Genomic DNA, 19425 nt, shown 5'->3' with positions numbered 1-19425 from the left:
AAATGGACATTTTTCAATATTTCATACAATCAACTATGCTCTGCTGGCAGTTTTTTCAGAGTTCTGGTTTTCTTTCAGGCTAAATATCGTACAACGACTTATATTCTATTGAAAAATGAAGAGTTCTCGCTTCTGAGCAAGATATTAATATTTTTAAAAAATATTTTTCTTCGCAACAAGTTAATTTGCTATTTTTCAACAAATTAAATATTCAAGTATGCTCTGCTGGCATTTTTACAGGAGTTCTAGTTTTATAATTGGCTTTTTATAATAGAACTGCTCATATTCTAGTAGAAATCAAAGAGTTCCCGAGTCTGAGCACATTAAAATAGAAAATTATTTAGTACTTTTACATATGAAGAGTTGAAATGGACATTTTTCAATATTTCATACAATCGACTATGCTCTGCTGGCAGTTTTTTCAGAGTTCTGGTTTTCTTTCAGGCTAAATATCGTAGAACGACTTATATTCTATTGAAAAATGAAGAGTTCTCGCTTCTGAGCAAGATATTAATATTTTTAAAAAATATTTTTCTTCGCAACAAGTTAATTTGCTATTTTTCAACAAATTAAATATTCAAGTATGCTCTGCTGGCATTTTTACAGGAGTTCTAGTTTTATAATTGGCTTTTTATAATAGAACTGCTCATATTCTAGTAGAAATCAAAGAGTTCCCGAGTCTGAGCACATTAAAATAGAAAATTATTTAGTACTTTTACATATGAAGAGTTGAAATGGACATTTTTCAATATTTCATACAATCAACTATGCTCTGCTGGCAGTTTTTTCAGAGTTCTGGTTTTCTTTCAGGCTAAATATCGTAGAACGACTTATATTCTATTGAAAAATGAAGAGTTCTCGCTTCTGAGCAAGATATTAATATTTTTAAAAAATATTTTTCTTCGCAACAAGTTAATTTGCTATTTTTCAACAAATTAAATATTCAAGTATGCTCTGCTGGCATTTTTACAGGAGTTCTAGTTTTATAATTGGCTTTTTATAATAGAACTGCTCATATTCTAGTAGAAATCAAAGAGTTCCCGAGTCTGAGCACATTAAAATAGAAAATTATTTAGTACTTTTACATATGAAGAGTTGAAATGGACATTTTTCAATATTTCATACAATCGACTATGCTCTGCTGGCAGTTTTTTCAGAGTTCTGGTTTTCTTTCAGGCTAAATATCGTAGAACGACTTATATTCTATTGAAAAATGAAGAGTTCTCGCTTCTGAGCAAGATATTAATATTTTTAAAAAATATTTTTCTTCGCAACAAGTTAATTTGCTATTTTTCAACAAATTAAATATTCAAGTATGCTCTGCTGGCATTTTTACAGGAGTTCTAGTTTTATAATTGGCTTTTTATAATAGAACTGCTCATATTCTAGTAGAAATCAAAGAGTTCCCGAGTCTGAGCACATTAAAATAGAAAATTATTTAGTACTTTTACATATGAAGAGTTGAAATGGACATTTTTCAATATTTCATACAATCGACTATGCTCTGCTGGCAGTTTTTTCAGAGTTCTGGTTTTCTTTCAGGCTAAATATCGTAGAACGACTTATATTCTATTGAAAAATGAAGAGTTCTCGCTTCTGAGCAAGATATTCATATTTTTAAAAAATATTTTTCTTCGCTACAAATTAATTTGATATTTTTCGGCAAATTAAATATTCAAGTATGCTCTGCTGGCATTTTTACAGGAGTTCTAGTTTTATAATTGGCTTTTTATAATAGAACTGCTCATATTCTAGTAGAAATCAAAGAGTTCCCGAGTCTGAGCACATTAAAATAGAAAATTATTTAGTACTTTTACATATGGAGAGTTGAAATGGACATTTTTCAATATTTCATACAATCAACTATGGTCTGCTGGCAGTTTTTTCAGAGTTCTGGTTTTCTTTCAGGCTAAATATCGTAGAACGACTTATATTCTATTGAAAAATGAAGAGTTCTCGCTTCTGAGCAAGATATTAATATTTTTAAAAAATATTTTTCTTCGCAACAAGTTAATTTGCTATTTTTCAACAAATTAAATATTCAAGTATGCTCTGCTGGCATTTTTACAGGAGTTCTAGTTTTATAATTGGCTTTTTATAATAGAACTGCTCATATTCTAGTAGAAATCAAAGAGTTCCCGAGTCTGAGCACATTAAAATAGAAAATTATTTAGTACTTTTACATATGGAGAGTTGAAATGGACATTTTTCAATATTTCATACAATCAACTATGGTCTGCTGGCAGTTTTTTCAGAGTTCTGGTTTTCTTTCAGGCTAAATATCGTAGAACGACTTATATTCTATTGAAAAATGAAGAGTTCTCGCTTCTGAGCAAGATATTAATATTTTTAAAAAATATTTTTCTTCGCAACAAGTTAATTTGCTATTTTTCAACAAATTAAATATTCAAGTATGCTCTGCTGGCATTTTTACAGGAGTTCTAGTTTTATAATTGGCTTTTTATAATAGAACTGCTCATATTCTAGTAGAAATCAAAGAGTTCCCGAGTCTGAGCACATTAAAATAGAAAATTATTTAGTACTTTTACATATGAAGAGTTGAAATGGACATTTTTCAATATTTCATACAATCAACTATGGTCTGCTGGCAGTTTTTTCAGAGTTCTGGTTTTCTTTCAGGCTAAATATCGTAGAACGACTTATATTCTATTGAAAAATGAAGAGTTCTCGCTTCTGAGCAAGATATTAATATTTTTAAAAAAATATTTTTCTTCGCAACAAGTTAATTTGCTATTTTTCAACAAATTAAATATTCAAGTATGCTCTGCTGGCATTTTTACAGGAGTTCTATTTTCATAATTAGCTTTTTATAATAGAACAACTCATATTCTGTTAGAAATCAAAGAGTTCCCGAGTCTGAGCACATTCATAAATAAATTATTTAGTACTTTTACATATGAAGAGTTGAAATGGACATTTTTCAATATTTCATACAATCAACTATGCTCTGCTGGCAGTTTTTTCAGAGTTCTGGTTTTCTTTCAGGCTAAATATCGTACAACGACTTATATTCTATTGAAAAATGAAGAATTCTCGCTTCTGAGGAAGATATTAATATTTTAAAAAAATATTTTTCTTCGCAACTAGTTAATTTGATATTTTTCAACAAATCGAATTTTCGACTATGCTCTGCTGGCATTTTTACAGGAGTTCTAGTTTCATAATTAGCTTTTTATAATAGAACAACTCATATTCTGTTAGATATTAAAGAGTTCCCGAGTCTGAGCACATTCATAAATAAATTATTTAGTACTTTTACATATGAAGAGTTGAAATGGACATTTTTCAATATTTCATACAATCAACTATGCTCTGCTGGCAGTTTTTTCAGAGTTATGGTTTTCTTTCAGGCTAAATATTGTAGAACTACTTATATTCTATTGAAAAATAAAGAGTGCTCGCGTCTGAGTATCATTTTATTAATTTTAAAAATTACTTTACCTTTCGAACTTTTTTCGAAACGAACGTTCTTTTTTTCTGTTTAAAAATTTTTTTCTTCGTGAAATTAACAGAACTATTGTTAAAAATTATCAGGAACTATTTTATTCATCCCTATGAGTGCAGATCTCGCCCCGATTTTTATTTGCAAAAAAATGATCTGCCACGGGAAGTTAGCAGATCATTTTTTTACATAACTTTTTCAGGGGTAAAAACGGCAGAACTATTTATAAAATCTATCAGGAACTATAGAACTCAGGTGCATGCGAAGAGAACTCCACTTTTTTTTTGATCTGCTGGACAATGCTCTGCTAAGTTCACAGACATACACACCAGTACCAGCCAGTAACTGATCTATTCTTACATAATAAAGAGAAATCGTACATACATGCATATAAATATCGCGACAAAACAGAAGTATTGTTACTAAGTAGATCAAGGAAATGATAATGACTCAATCTCCCGGGTGGGAATCGAAGTCACAACTACGTCACGTTGGAGTATTGCACGTCTCCTTACAACTTCCGCACTCAGTTATTGGCTTTTTGTGTTGCAGATGTGATGTATGACAGTGTGAGTGTTGTAAACGATGCTAGATGCATGTGCAACAGCAGGTGTTGTAAATATTACGAATGATTATTTGTTTCACTTATGAATTTGTAGCATTTTAACTCTTGGCTGTTAAAGTAAAATAAACATTAAGTGTTAGTGCAAAATTTGATTCAATTTCTGTTGAACTATTCTATCAATCTATTGAAAACTATAAATAGTTTCGTTAAAGTTCCAATTTGTTTTATTGGTTAACTAATCGTCGCCCGTAGCTTTGTTTGTGTGGACGTGAAATGAATAATTCCATTGTTTCCTGCCCCCCCAAGAATTTAAAAAAATTCTCTCCTAATGCTTCCCTACTTAACCATATCCCAAGAAATGTCAGAAGATTGTCAGTCTTACTTTATAGATCCGAAGAATACAACGATTACTGATATAAGTAAATTACTTAGAAGAAAGCTCTCTCTTTAATTAAAGGACAGCACTACGAACCTACCCTGGGACGTACATTAAAAATAGTAAAAATAAAACAAACAAAGACATTTGGTTACATTTAGTGCACTCTATAAGCGAGAGCACGAGAGCCTGCATTTGCACACTACAGGATAAAATATGAACCGCGGTGTGCGGGGTGTGCGGGGAGTGCGGGGAGTGCGGGGAGTGCGGACGCATTAAAAAAGTTTCAACTACAAATATATTGAATGCGGACAGCTCCGTTACGCAAACTGTTGTGGGAACTAAAAGGTTTTTGTGTCTGTAACGACGCTTTTGAGTGCTTTACTCGTTTATTTTGAATTGTTTTCGACTTTATGCAGCCTGGCTATTATGTACAATGCACATACATTTATTTGATTGTAATATTAAAACACTTTTTTTTCAGCGGATACAGCAGGAGAGGCAGAGATGATCTGGTGTTAGGGCACTCCGGTCTACAGGTTGTCTCCCTAGGTTATACTTTGCTATTCATTATTTATTCGACAAATCCACGAGGAACACCACCAACTTTTAAACGACGAGAACGACGACGACGAGACGAAGAATATAACGTAGAAAAAGGATTTTCTATTTTCTATAGTGTATCATTTGTATAGAGACGTCGTTACATATGTAACTAATATACTAACTTCAATGTACTGTACCACCATACTATCTCTATTTACCTGACAGTCTCGCTGAACTATGTTTTTGTTAACCATTTATTTAAACAGTTGCTTCCCTCAATATGCGTACTGTGAGTGAATATATGATCATTCCTATTTTTTGTTTTATTTGTTTTAATGTGATAGGGAACGAGATATTAGTGGTCATACAGTCGTGCTTATTTTAAATTTAGCTGTGGTATGAAAACTATGGATCGCATTTTCAATACATATTTTGAATCCAGAGAGCAAGTTAAAATGAAAAAATCCCATTTCGATCCATGATGGCTCATTAGAGCAGTCACAGCCATCCGTCTCGGCGGTGACACCTGACACACCTGACACGGATGACACGCTGAGAGGCACCGGGACTCGACGAGCGACTGATAATTAACTTCTACCGTTGATTGGGTCGAGGTAGCTCTTGAATATTTAAATTTCGTTCGTTTCCTATAAAAGTGATAAGGCGTTATGATTTTTGGAAGAACAGCATTAGGTCCAGTCAATCGAAACAAAGGATCTCGAACTTACGCAGGCAGTATCTTATAAATATTTTTCTCTCCGCCCACCACGTATTATATACATATATTAGTGAAGCTATAAAACATTAGGTTTCATTCAGATACAAACAAATAGATATAAAGAGTATAATAGATATCCGAACACAAACAAAGTGTCGACGCGACTAAATGCAGGCGCGCTCTATAAGCGAGTGTGCAGACTGCAGTGATGCAGTGGCAGCAGCAGTAGCAGCGTCGCCGGCACTCGGCGTGAAGCTCATCCGTACTGGATTGTACGCGATATCGGTGCGATGCCTTTTATTTGAAAAAAATCTAAAGCTAAATCCGCTGCCGTTCGCTCTAAGCCCGTCTTTGAATTGCATTTCGTGTATAAATGCACGAGTGCACCGAGCCGGGTGTGACAATGGTACCTATAACCGTGTGTACGTGAATAGAGTGCCCAGTTTTATTTAAAAATATATTTTAAGCTTTCCTATAGAGGTAAAAGTTTTTAACTTTACGAGTCTGCCGTTTCGAGTGATATGTGAAGTTTTAAGTAGCCCTGATGATGAAAAGATATATAATGTACACAGTAAATCATTTCTATACAACGCCTAAATATATTATCTTATATTTTCCTTCAAATATGTTTTAAGTAAATGTATAATCAGCAAATTGGAACTCTCCACATCATTAATGAATCACGAAAGGCGTTATTTCTCTCCGTCGTTAGAGGTCGTGACGACGCCCGTTACCGTCCGTTACCGCCCGTTACGTTTCATAACCATTCGACACTCACGAGCGGTTGTTAAAGACGTTCCTCCCGATTCGCCACAGCTGAGCCGGTAGAATCGATTTTAGTTAATTATTCATACCAACGATTGTTACTTACTAAATTGATAATACAGGATTTTCACAACCGTGTGAAACTATCGACACGAAATTTAACGAAAAAAGCAGACTCATTTTTATATAATAAACTTGGTGTATTTGAAATAATTTAAAAAAGAAGCATGTGTCTATTATTTTAAAACTGATAGTGGTCGATAATTGTTGATAGTAACAAGTTCAAATTTACTGAGAAATATTTGTGTGATATTTTTCTTATATTACCTATCCAACTCAGATTGTTTCTAAATAAGTAAACTAATACTATACTACTAAACTAAACTAACAACTACAAAACTGATAAAAATGATTGCAGTTATTACAAATGATACCTAGCAGGTATCTAAACTACCTAGTATTGAATACCAGCGTCAGTTTTTTTGTGATATCATTAGAGGAAGTGGGGGAAGTGGGGGAAGTGGGAGCACGTATAAGGCAATAGGACACTTTTTATTGAAAACTACTTAGAACGCTGAGAACTGCACCTGCCTGGGAAACATACTTTGATGTCTAATTGAAAGAAAATATGTAACAGGAACTACTGCGCTTGTTGTAGAGCATTTGCTCGAGAGTGTCTTTTTATTGGATTATGATTCGTATGAGAAAGGTATCTTGACTAAACATACTTCGTAAGGTTTATTCTTTTAGTAAGTGAGATTAATATTTAAATTATATTTATAATACGCTCTTCTCCTTTACACGAGTGAAAAAGAACTGTAAATCAGTCTCTTTATAATTTAAATTTATTTTAGGACTTTTTTCTAACTATATCAATGCATTTAAACATAGACACTTCCTCAAATTGAATAGGAACCGAGCATGTTACTATATATATATGTACATTAAATAGAAACACATCTAACGGGCACTCTTTCATAGTTATAATCAGTACTAAATATTCGAGCCTTATCAACATCATCACAGATTGCATCATCAAAAACTCATTTTTACATTATACTCCTTTATGTGAGGTTTCTACAAAAAAGACCACCTAGAGCGTTTAGTTTCACGGTAAAGTCGACCGTGTGCGCGTGACAGATAAATAAACTATAATATTTAATTCAGTGTAACTGTCACGTCATACGGAAATGTGTCACGTTGGGCGATAACAACTTACTTGGGATGCTATCAGAGAAGGCAGAGCGAACCCAGTGTTAACACACCCACTCTTTTCCCCACGTCAAGCACCGTCAACTTTCGAGACATGTGTATTGAGTAACGGAAGTCTTATAGGGTTTAAAGTAAATGATTACTTCGTGTCACCATAATGTATTTAAGTTTGAGATGACACAGAGGACGCAGTGCGTCGCCGTCAGCCTGACATTGTTTCATAACTATATCCGGCGATATGGTAAGTGTGTATGCTTAGATACTCATTACTCATTAACATGAAATATTAAAATGAAAGATCATTCTGTATTGTTATATTTACAGATTTTATAATATTTACTTTATTTTGTACTCTATCTGAGGTATAGGGCATAATTAATTCCAAGCACCTGTTTTATTAAAACAAAGCGCAGCGTTAGGTTCCACCCCTAAACACTCTAATCTCTCTCTCTTTCTCTTTCTCTACGCCTCCCCTGCTACACGTTGGAGATCCACGAACGTTAACATAACGTAAAGTCGTGACAAAATCATAGTCAAGTGTATAAATAGAGAGCGCGGTGGACGACACGGGCGCGTCCTAATGCCTCACGATGTCAGTAATAAAAATATTGACACACTTGCCGACGCTAACTCTGCCTCTAAAACGTACATTTAACGAACTAGCGAGTCATCCTTTTTAAGTAATGTTAGAAATATGTGATATATCTGTATGTTTGTATAATGTTATATTAGTTGTATATTTTATACGTATTTTCTTGTAAAGTTCAATTTGGCTATTGTAAATTATATAAATCGCATCATTAACGCCCTACATGTAACAATCAGACAGAGAAAATCACGTGTGAGAGACACTTGGTGACGTTTTATACATTTCTCCCGGATTTAAGACATTATGTGTTGTTTGGCGGAACTGAACGCCGCACTTTGTCGTTACGTGAGCAGGCAAATGAGCATAATTTATTATCCAAGTGGGGATCGAAGCAATAACCATCGCGCTTATAGTCAGACGATGCCCCTCTGCGCAACGAGGGCTCCATTCTGGAGATAGAGAACCATTACCACCAATTAAGATAATAAATCTATTTAACTAATTAATTACCCATCATAAAATGAATGAGGGCTTAAATTTTATAAAAGAGTGAGCTTATGTAAAAAATATACTATATCTTGCTTATATAAGTAGATGAACAGCGGGTTCAGGTTCAGCTACTTACTAGATTGATTAGCTCGATCTCTTGAATAGAGCGATTTATCACGAACTCCTAATTTATCTCTATTTCAACACAAGCGTATGAAAAATGTATGAAGACATTTTTAAAACGAATATGGCGTGACCCAAATATGGTGCATGGGTTGTTATGTAATTCGTTTGTGCCAATTCTGACTCACATTGATAGTATGCATTATAAAGTACATAAATGATGTGTATTGTAGCGCACCACGTGCCGCATGGTCTCACACGCCATGAGGTCGTGTACTTGTAATATTTTAGTTACTAAGGATTACTGTTTTCATTTCTTAAAAAAAAACTGTTTCACTACATTTATTTACGTAAGCAGTGATACACGCCAAACTCACGCCACAGCGTATTGAGTATTGGATATCAACGTAGTGCTTCGTCTACCAGAGCTAGAAAATTTAAATATATGAAATATACCCCGAATATATATTATTAGGTCCAGTGAAACAGCAACCCACTTCTGTAACTCACACACTCCACGACTAAGCCACGGCGGTGGCTCAGAACAACCGTCTAACAGACAGATGAAACAGCACTAACTATTTAATTAAAACAAAAATGAAGCGGTAAATTAATGTCACGAGTAAAGAACGTAACTCTGACAAAGTTAATTTTGAAATTACAAACTTTTGCAAGGTATTATAGTCTCTAATAACTTTGAATAAAGTTTAAAATTGATCAATCTCTATTTTGTGAAGCTAAAACGATTTCACGAACAATATGATGGATAGCCGCTAAAATATTGCTAACATGTGAAGTGCGTTGGAGAAAAATATAGCTGTCATGCGATTACAGTCCTTATTCCTCACACAATAAGAGAGTAGGTACACGAGACACGAGAGTATCGTATATATTAGATAGAGGGGTTTAAATGATTCGACCCGACTTCGCGTCGGGGAGGTGTGAACTAGATGTAGGTATTTAGTGTTCGAGAGCGATCGATTCACACCTCGTGTAAGGGTTAGCGTTGTGGCCGCGTGTTAATGCGTGTTACAGGCACTGTAAACACGACTCACTTTATCTATTACTTTTGCCTGTTAATGTTAAGTTAAAGAAAAGTTGGGAATATTTATTTTTTTCTTTGATACTTTTTAACATAGATCTACGCTGTATCTTGTACATTGCATTTGCGCTATATTGCGCGTCGTCTTGTCACCAGCGAGGAGAAACGAAGACCAGGGAGTCAGGCCGCAGTCGAGGTCCGCGTCGTGTCGCTGCGACAACCTGATACCGTAATTTATTGTATTTTTTACTTTAACTGACCACAATTGAGTTAGACAGCTCCAAATTGTACGAAAAGGGTCTATTTGTAATAATAATAGTTAGTAATACTTTGCTTTTTGACAAAAAATAGAGATAATGGCTATCCTCAATATGTCTCACAGTCAGTCGTCGATAGAAGTACGTTCAAAGATCGGAGATCAGAGGGATTCGACACTCGAGCGTAAACTGGTTAATGAGCGCGACACGGACGGACGAGGCCGGTAAAAGCGGACAGTGATGGATCGACGCACTTCTGTCGCCTGAGTACTGCCAGCATCAGATGAACGTTGGTGTTACATTTTTTTATAATATAGTGAGATAATGCTTTTACTTACTTAAGAAACAAGGTTTTTGGGTAAGTTATAGCGCAAAAGGAGGCATTCATCTTATATTGTGACAGAATTTTTACTTTGTGTATTTTTACTCCTTGTCGGGCGTAAGTAATTGGTTATATAGGAAACTTAACCCATCTGAAGGATAAATTACCTCGCAGCTTAATTATCTTAAAAAGAATATTCGTCAGACGGGTTTGAAGTGCACAAAGAACCTCCTAAATTCTTCTTTTGTAACTGATATTTCTGTCATATACTAAATTTTATGTGGATCCATCATCACCAGTCCTACTACATTCACTGTACTAAATGTATTTAAGTAAAATATTCCCTCGATATATACTTGATATGGCTCGACTTTTTGTTGTATTTTCTTTAAAAGTTGTGTTTTTATATTAACTTTACAAATTATAATTCCTAAAACAATACAAGAGTTACTAAAACAGATAAACATAAAATAAGTTAAATAACGATTTATCCACTATTGAGTACAGACTTAGTGATACAATAGCAGTAACATTAATACATTACAGTGCACGCGCTTATCATATAAGCCGGTTTGGTTCATACAAGCTACAAATACGAATACGTGAGATATAATATCGTGTGTACCCAAACGTCGCCGCGCATACGATGTAGGGCTTAACTGAGCTCGTGCTCGGCGCTCAGCTACGGTGCCAGCGACGTATAGCGACGTCAACGAGACGTGCGTAAATTGGATTGCTTGTTTCCCCACACTCCATACATAGCAAACACATTTTCAGATATCATGTTCATTGAAAAAGTAATCTGAAAGGCAAATCAAATATGAAAATAAGCAAACGGTTGATAATGGCTTTAATAAATCATGAAAGGAATCCAATCAGCGGCTGATTCGCATTGAATTGTGCTCTCGACTCGCATTGAGCGAGCAAGCGAGTGAACGCCGAGCGGCGGAGAGGCGGAGAGGCGGAGAGGCGCGTCGGCGTAATCACGTTACAGACCAGAACACGTCACATACATGTCACTAAAAATTTTACCGTAATTATTTCTATTGTTTGCTATCAGCGTGTGTATTTACACTCGAACCTCAGCGATGCAAAAACGTAACTATATCCAAGCCATAGAGTCCTCTGTCGCCTGCACGCGGTGTCTGTGTGTACGAGTGTTCGTCACTAGGTAGGTAGGGGGGTATTGTGAAGTTATTGTATACGCCAATACAAATACTTATAATGGAATAGAATTTTGTCGAGTCAAATGTCTCCGGAGCTGACGGGGACAGAACAAACACGACCCCCCGAGACAGCCGATACCCGCCCGCGGCCTGACACGAGACCGACCACAACTTTGCTCCTACTATAGTCATTTAAACAACAGATACGGCAACGGAAATATGATCCATTGCTGGTTTCATCCCACGCTTAGATACTGGCGAGTGTACAGGCCAGCATTGTATTGTGCATACGGCTGCATCGACACAGGCCGGATGCGCAGTTCGATTACGTCCAGGTACGTACAAAGTCCTTAACAACTTGGACACGAATTGAACTTCACTCTCTTACAAAGTTCAGTAATTCGATCGCGAGCCAAAATGAGCTCAACTGCGCAGCAATACGCGTGGTCGCCTGTACACGTACACGTGCACGTGGTGTGTGGTGTGCTTACCTGGTGTCGTATGTTTGCGCAGACCGAACTGAGGCATCGACAAACAACGGTGGAATTTTATTAACGATCGTTCAACAAAGAACAATGGGCTCGTCGGGAGCTGGGACGCCGCCACCTTCGGGATGCGGCCTCGATACGCAACTTCCTTGGAACTGGGAACCGCTACAGAATACCCCGAAACTGAGTGCATAACAACGTACAACTATACCAACTATTAGTAGAGACATTCCAGTACAACTGTTCACTCATGAAGTTGATCAGTTAGGTGAAGAATACGTTACATTTTAAAAGCTCTTTTGTTTAAGATTTTGGATGTTTTTTATGTTAGTACGTACTATGTTTGAAAACTATTTAAAAATATACAATTTAAATTTTATTTAACATTTAAATATTTTTTTTCCTTACATATAAATGTTAACAGCATAAAAATCCCATTAAATTTTATAGTTATCAAAATTTATATGTTACAAATATTCAAAAGATGACAAAACAGCATGTTTAATAAATAATATGAGATAAAATCATATTATCATTATAGATATTCCTATATTTAGTATCCGCCTGACTAAGTATTAAATATCACGTTTATATATTGGGCGTCACACTTGAATATAAAACATATTGCTGATACAGAAATGACGCAAATTCCTGTCAGATATAATGGCTCTAGCGGCATGTGGCGATGTGGCGCAGGTCCCGGGGGGTGGCGCAGGTCCCAGGGGGTGGAGGATGGCTATATAAATAAACTATATTTATTATTACTACTGTTTTTGTAAATATGACAATTATATGTAATTTAGTATAATATTTGGAGCACCTTGTGTATTCGTAAATAGAAAATGGTAAGCAAAGAAACATGAACAATAATTGTGTTTTATAATATGTGTTGCTATTGATTATATAATAACAAATTATATATTTTGAGGCTCACACAAAACTACATAGCAGAGTAAACAAAGGGAGCCTACGAGGAGGAACGGGAGAAACTCAACGTTGTACTTTATCTAGTTATCAGAATGAAGAAGTTAAAAAACTATATTTCCCCCGAGTAGGTACCTACAGCACCCACAACGCACACAGTCCCTCAATGCTGCTGAGAGTTCTGAGAACTTCATTACTTTAAATTGCTGCACATCTTCGCAAGTACACACGATTTCACATTATAAATTCTTATCGCCCATGTTTTGCAATTTACAGCGTACACTCATAGGATCGAATGCTCAGTGAATCCACTCTCATTATCGGCCACTTGCAGACATTTCGCGTTCGATTCGCTGCATATTTTTTACGGTATTATGCTAATTTTTCATTTGCTCTATCGTTGTCTTTCCGCAAGAAAACAATACGTTTAAAATTACAAATTAAAAAAAAATTACGCAAAAACAAAAAAAATAAAATTACGCAGTTTAATATTTGGCTTTATTAGACTTTAAACAGAATGAAAAATGAATTCGATAATTCAAAGATAATAAAAGTTAGTGGACAATTTGGGATGATATAAAAAAACATTCCAACTTGTCAGCCCGTAGTTGTAATTGATCCCTTGCGGCTCCCCCCTGCTCCCTGCGTCTGTACCGGGACCGCCGAAGTCGCAAATTTGATTTTTTCTCTTATTTCCTGTTACAAAATTACAGGCTGTGGAGGAAGTGTTGTTGTGTTCTTGTAGAATTAGTGGCGGCTCTACCAACATTGTAGTATAACTGAGAGATTAATCGTTAAATAGTTACTGTCACATTTGAACTTTATTGAGTAACAACTTTTCTTTACATTTATAGATGTGAAAGTTTAAATAACATAATAATAGTACTAAAATGTCGCCGCTAAGTGCTAACCTTGTTATCTTGCTACCGTCAGTACCGTACCGTACAGTTGACATACTGTTGCCACAAATGCTACGCAATTCATTTTCTAGTGCAGTATTTCAAACAAGAATATTAGATATGAGTGCCATAGGGAACTAGAGTGGCAAATAATATTAAAACCACTTGTTTTAGGAAGTAAATACAATTGAAAGTTATTCAATTTACAATTGGAACTTACGAATCGTACTGTTTAGTCAGCACGCTCTACCCCCGCTTATAAAAAGAGTTAGTAAATTAAACTATTTTATATCGAATATGTAATAAATAATTAAGACATCCATACACATTATTATCTAAATAAAGCAAGAATGTGTTTGAAATACCAGTAATGACTTTGAATCATTGGAAGTGCACCAACAATTGCAGAACGCGAGTGACGTGGCGCGTCGCATGCGTCAGTTACGCACGAGCGCCGCCCTTGCGTCACCGCGACTGCTGCTGCCTGCCAGCAGTAGCCACCAGGCACCTACTACCCGCACGACACGGTTTACATTTACAATTAAAATACCTATAAGCTATAAACTGTATCATTAAACATACTTACTGCAACAATACTTGTAAAATATACGTAACCTCTACTTGATTGTATTGTTGAGATATAGAGTAAGTTATTGTTAGTCATTCACAGCGGACGCTCGTGAGTTGTGTAATTCCTGAATATAAATTCCAAAAGTGCACGTCTCTCTTGTTTGTTTCTCATAAAGTATATCAAATTCTGTAAGAACCCGCGCAATGGAAGTATATGGCAAAATCTTGCAAAAACACAAAAGAATCTCTTTCCGCATTGTTGTTTTACCTTTGAAATGTTTTCATGACCCGGGATATAGGAACTCGTACTCGGTAGGTGCTTCTGTAATACCATAAACGTTACGTCTTTGTTAGAACTTATCTGACTTTCGAAGTTTCTATCACGATAAAAAGATATGACACAGAATGAAGGTTTTTGTTGCAAATTTAGTAGAAAAGTGTTGTGTTTCATACATATTTTTTACCAAAACCGAGAAATCGTGTCAGATAGTTTTTTCTGAGGCCCTGGAACGATGGTTTCCCAGAAAGGCGAGTTGTGTACCAATATTAGACGGCCAGCAATCACGATTGTTTAGACTCAAGTAAATTTAAGATCATAATAAACCAGTGATTCGTATTTGTATGAGTGTAGAGTACAATTTACGTTGCTTTGTGCGATGGGCATCGACCGTTTCTAACGGATGTGCCGACAGATTTTCCAAATTCTAAGCAAATAATTCGAAGAATCCCTCATTGATCCCCTTCGTAAACATCCCGGGCGGGAGCGGGGCGTCAGAGCACCGTCGGACCGCAGCGCTCGCTGTAATGCAGTCTTCATGTCTTTACGATCCACCGAGTGTTGAGACTGCTTTTTAAATTGCTTTTAAGATAAAATGTTTAAATTCTTATTAAATATTTTACTTTGAAATCCCCGCTTTTGTGGTATACCGTGTACTCTACTGTGCGCCTCTGTGCGGTCGTTAACTTCTTAAGCTTTGCTCAAAATAAATTAAAAATGTTACCAATTGCCCAACTTCTATCTATATTTGTAGTTTCTGTGAAGTACTAAAATAAATTATAGAAAAAAATATACAACTTGCAAAAATATCAGCATTTCACCTTAACAGCAAGTATCACTTTTCATTTTAAGATAAGCAAGATATATGCGGGTATTACTCAAAATTTTATAGAGTACACATCCTGAGGAGCCCCCCGGGGAGCCTTGCGGGACCCCCTGTAGGTGATACTTTACATTCGTCGCACGACGCATGAGTATATTTCATTTCGGCTGATAATGTCACTTTTCGTCCAAATTGGGTCGCTCTGGAGCCGAGGATCGTCCAATTAAAGTGCTTCCTACGCTTAGGTAGAGACTCGGTATCGCTGGTTTTAGCGTGAATGCGACCATAATATATTTTCCTTGTCTTTTTCCAGAAATGTTAATATAATATGGAATATAAGTGAATGAAAGATCCATTGTATTATATAACAAATGTACAGAACTAAACGAATGTTCATGATTTATTTACGTAAATGTAGTTCCACACGAATAAGAACATACAATGTTGTAGAGCATTTGTTCTACATCAGCTACCTAGGGGGAGGGGGAGGTGCTGCGACAGCTAACGGGTGATGAACCTGTCTTTAGACTTATTAGTGCTGTTCTTATACTGGATAAAGGTGTCTGCTATATTACTAGCCTTAAACATATATTACGGAATGATTGATTAATTAATGATGAAAATGAAATTTTATTGCCTATAATGACGTAGGTATTATCCGTTCAAATGTCTAATTATTTTTTCTGAATAATAACAGAGACTTCTGAAGTTCATGACAAAATCCAAAAATGGTTTTTTCGCTGGTTGCCTACTCTATATAGGAAATATCTAAAGTTATTTCTTTATATAAGTAGATAGAGTAGATAATCTAACTTTAGTCCAATTTAAGAAAAAGTCGGATGAAAAAGTCATAGTATACTCATATTCAAATTCAAATACAGTTCCCACGTTTATTATTCCGTTTATTTGAGCATGCTAAAGTTAGTCGCTTAACCGGTGGTAGTTTAGCGAAGCGCGGAATGAAACAGTCATTACAGTAGCCGGGATAATTGGCGGTGAGCCAGCTGCGGGGGCCGCCGGGGCTGCAGGGCCGCCGGGCCGGGGCTGCCGGGTCCGTGGTGGTGGCGTTCGATAATATGTTAATATTAGATATGATATATATAGATACATACATTATATAATATTCTCAACATTTTTAAGTGCTATTCCACTCAGAAACATAATATATTTGAATGTTATATAATATTGGCAATAGAAATAAATCCTATTCATCGTATTTTCAATAACTTCATGTACACTAGTAGTAGCAGGCACTTGAGGATTTTTTTAATAAAATTATTTGTAAGTAACAAACTCACTGATTTACTTACTAACAAAATATTTAACTTCAAATTTTGGGTCATTGACTGACTGAATGAAGGGTTAAAAAAAAGATTTCTATTAACTTGGTCTTTAGTGTAGATTTGAAAATTACATTAAAGTAATTCAGATTATTGTCAAACAATAATTAAACATAATTTATTTTTTTAAATTAACAATAGAAATAACTATTGATATAAATAATCAAATGACCTTAGTCTGACGCAGGCACCTCCTTGATACGTAACAAGCTGGCCAGTGCTCCTCCTCGAATGTCGTCAATTTTGAAGGCATCAGCGCGGCGATGAGGCTTTTGAACTTTCGGTACAAACATTTTGATAATCTTTTAGTATAGAAGTTTTACGAGGTATTGATGTGTATTTTGAATTCACTTGAAAGTATTTTTGCCAAGTTTTGTAAAACAAGCTAAGTTTATATTCTCACCGACTTTGTATGTAGATATAGTTATAGAGACGACATTAAACAATTAATACTAATTATATAACTTGTATTCAATTGTACTTTAACAGAAAATACCACAACCGGTACGATCGGGAAGCCGTAAACTAGGAACAGAACAGAAAATAAAATATAAATAAACCGCAAAAAATCAAATATTCAAATGTAAATTGTATCTCGGAACGCAGTAGTACAACGTTGTAATAGTTTCAGATGTTGTTTGGATTGGGAGCCCTCGATGAGGCCGTGCGAGCGCTGTGCGGGGAGACTTACACCGAGCAAACACTGAGTGCGTTCACACAACAACGACACGAGGGAATATGATATTTATTAATTTAATACTAAGATATAAAATCCTACGCTCTTGCTTCCCCATGCGGACCACATGTGCGGCTCAACAAGTTTATGTAAATTAAAATGACGACAATTATAAGATACCTTAACAAATATTGTACGTACCAATGGGGTCAGACCGCCGCCATCAGTCCGGCAGTGTTCCGAGTGCGAGTGTCGACCGAACGTTTTGAACTAATTGGTTTTTTAAATGGTTCTTTTCATTTGATTGGTTCGTCTGTTACTCATACATGAGTACATTTACTATATAATTATTTGTATGTTATAAAGTATTTTGTCCTGTACACGTGTATCCCGTAATTCAGCAGGTAAGCAGGTGGAATGCGGAACTCAACGCCGCGGTCTGTCTTGTTGCCACGGCCAGGCCACCCACAACCGTTGTGTTTACAAGACTGCCGCTGCCGATGTGCCAAAATTATTTTAGATGTTAAAATAATAGTTATATAAAATTAATAATATATTTTTTTATTATACTATCATTGAATTACGTAATATAACAAAAAAATGTTCTGTAATAGAGAGAACGGACAGACTCCAGTTGATATTCGCCTTTGGAGAAATGACAAAAATAGGAAAAGATGACTCCCTGACGGCGTCGAGTATTAAGAGGTGATAACGATGGAAAAGGATCTATCGACATCTCCCCCTTTGCTTGCATATGCTCTGAGTCTTTCTTACAGGGTCCGTAAAGAAAAAAACACGTAACATAACGTACGTCAAAACGTACCGTATACGTACGTATAGTACGGCAGGGTAGACAGAGAAAATGTAGTATCAAGACACTCCTTTCGCCAGCCAACGTCAACGCCGCGCTTTGGCCATTAAGGGGTCGAATCCAAGTGTTCTCCATACAACGTGACATTGGCGAAGTGAATAGTGCTCAACTGGCACGCTCGAAGCGCCATAAATAAAGAACCGAACTGATCGAATCGAAGCCAAAATTATTACTTCCATACTTATATATTAACCAAATAATAGTTTGTGATCACAATTATAGCATTAAATGAAAGTAAACAGGTTTTTAATGTTTTTAATAGAACGAAGCTGAACAAAGCTATAGTCGGATTATACGTTTACTGGTAAAGAGACACCTCCACCGGGCGGAGAGCCCGCAGACCGGACGCGGCGTCACGCACGACAGCTCTTGATCCACTTCCTCAATTGCTTTTTATCTCGCCGTTGCCTTCCACGTATATTTTTCAATAAAGCCTTTGATATCTGATTCCTTAGATGTTTTTGCCAACTTTGCAAAAACAAGTAACCTGATTTACTCAGGGTCTGTGGAAAGCTGACTGTGAGGTCGCTTGCACAAGCCCAGGGTCATTCAAGCTTCAACTACAAGTAACCTATTAACAACAATGAGTTCGTTAAATTTCTTTGTATAAACGTTGTTGTTTTTTTGCAAGGTTATTATTACAAGGCATTTGAAAAAATATACTCTAATAAATGAGTGTAGGCGTCTCAGATACATTATTTTACAAACACCGCTTAGATAGAGCTAATGTATTTAGATCAACATTCCAGCGGTACTTAGTCCGAGTCGTGTCGAACTTTTGAAGGCAAACATTATAATTAATTCAAAATGGATTGCGCAGTTGTAGGGGCTCCTCGAAGGGCCACGACCGTCCGAGCCCGTACTGCGCAATCAGTGTACGTTACATAATACATAATCTCGTCCATTTGCTAAATGTGTAGGATT

At 35.9% G+C, this 19425-nt stretch overlaps 1 long non-coding RNA gene across 1 annotated transcript in view; it reads left to right on the top strand.

The window, feature by feature from the left end:
* Positions 1-5264, top strand: part of LOC146536583 (uncharacterized) — a 36022-nt gene extending 30758 nt beyond the window's left edge. The window contains exon 2 of the long non-coding RNA XR_014878220.1: positions 4889-5264. This is a non-coding gene — a long non-coding RNA (uncharacterized LOC146536583). The remainder of the gene's footprint in view (positions 1-4888) is intronic.
* Positions 5265-19425: the final 14161 nt, after the last annotated feature.

The sequence above is a fragment of the Heliconius melpomene genome, chromosome 8, assembly GCF_056956725.1.
Source record: "Heliconius melpomene rosina isolate 202511_hmr_F chromosome 8, ASM5695672v1, whole genome shotgun sequence".
Classification (NCBI taxonomy): Eukaryota; Metazoa; Arthropoda; class Insecta; order Lepidoptera; family Nymphalidae; genus Heliconius; species Heliconius melpomene.
The sequence above is the reverse complement of the archived record's forward strand: the minus strand, read 5'-3'. Positions and strand labels throughout refer to the sequence as shown.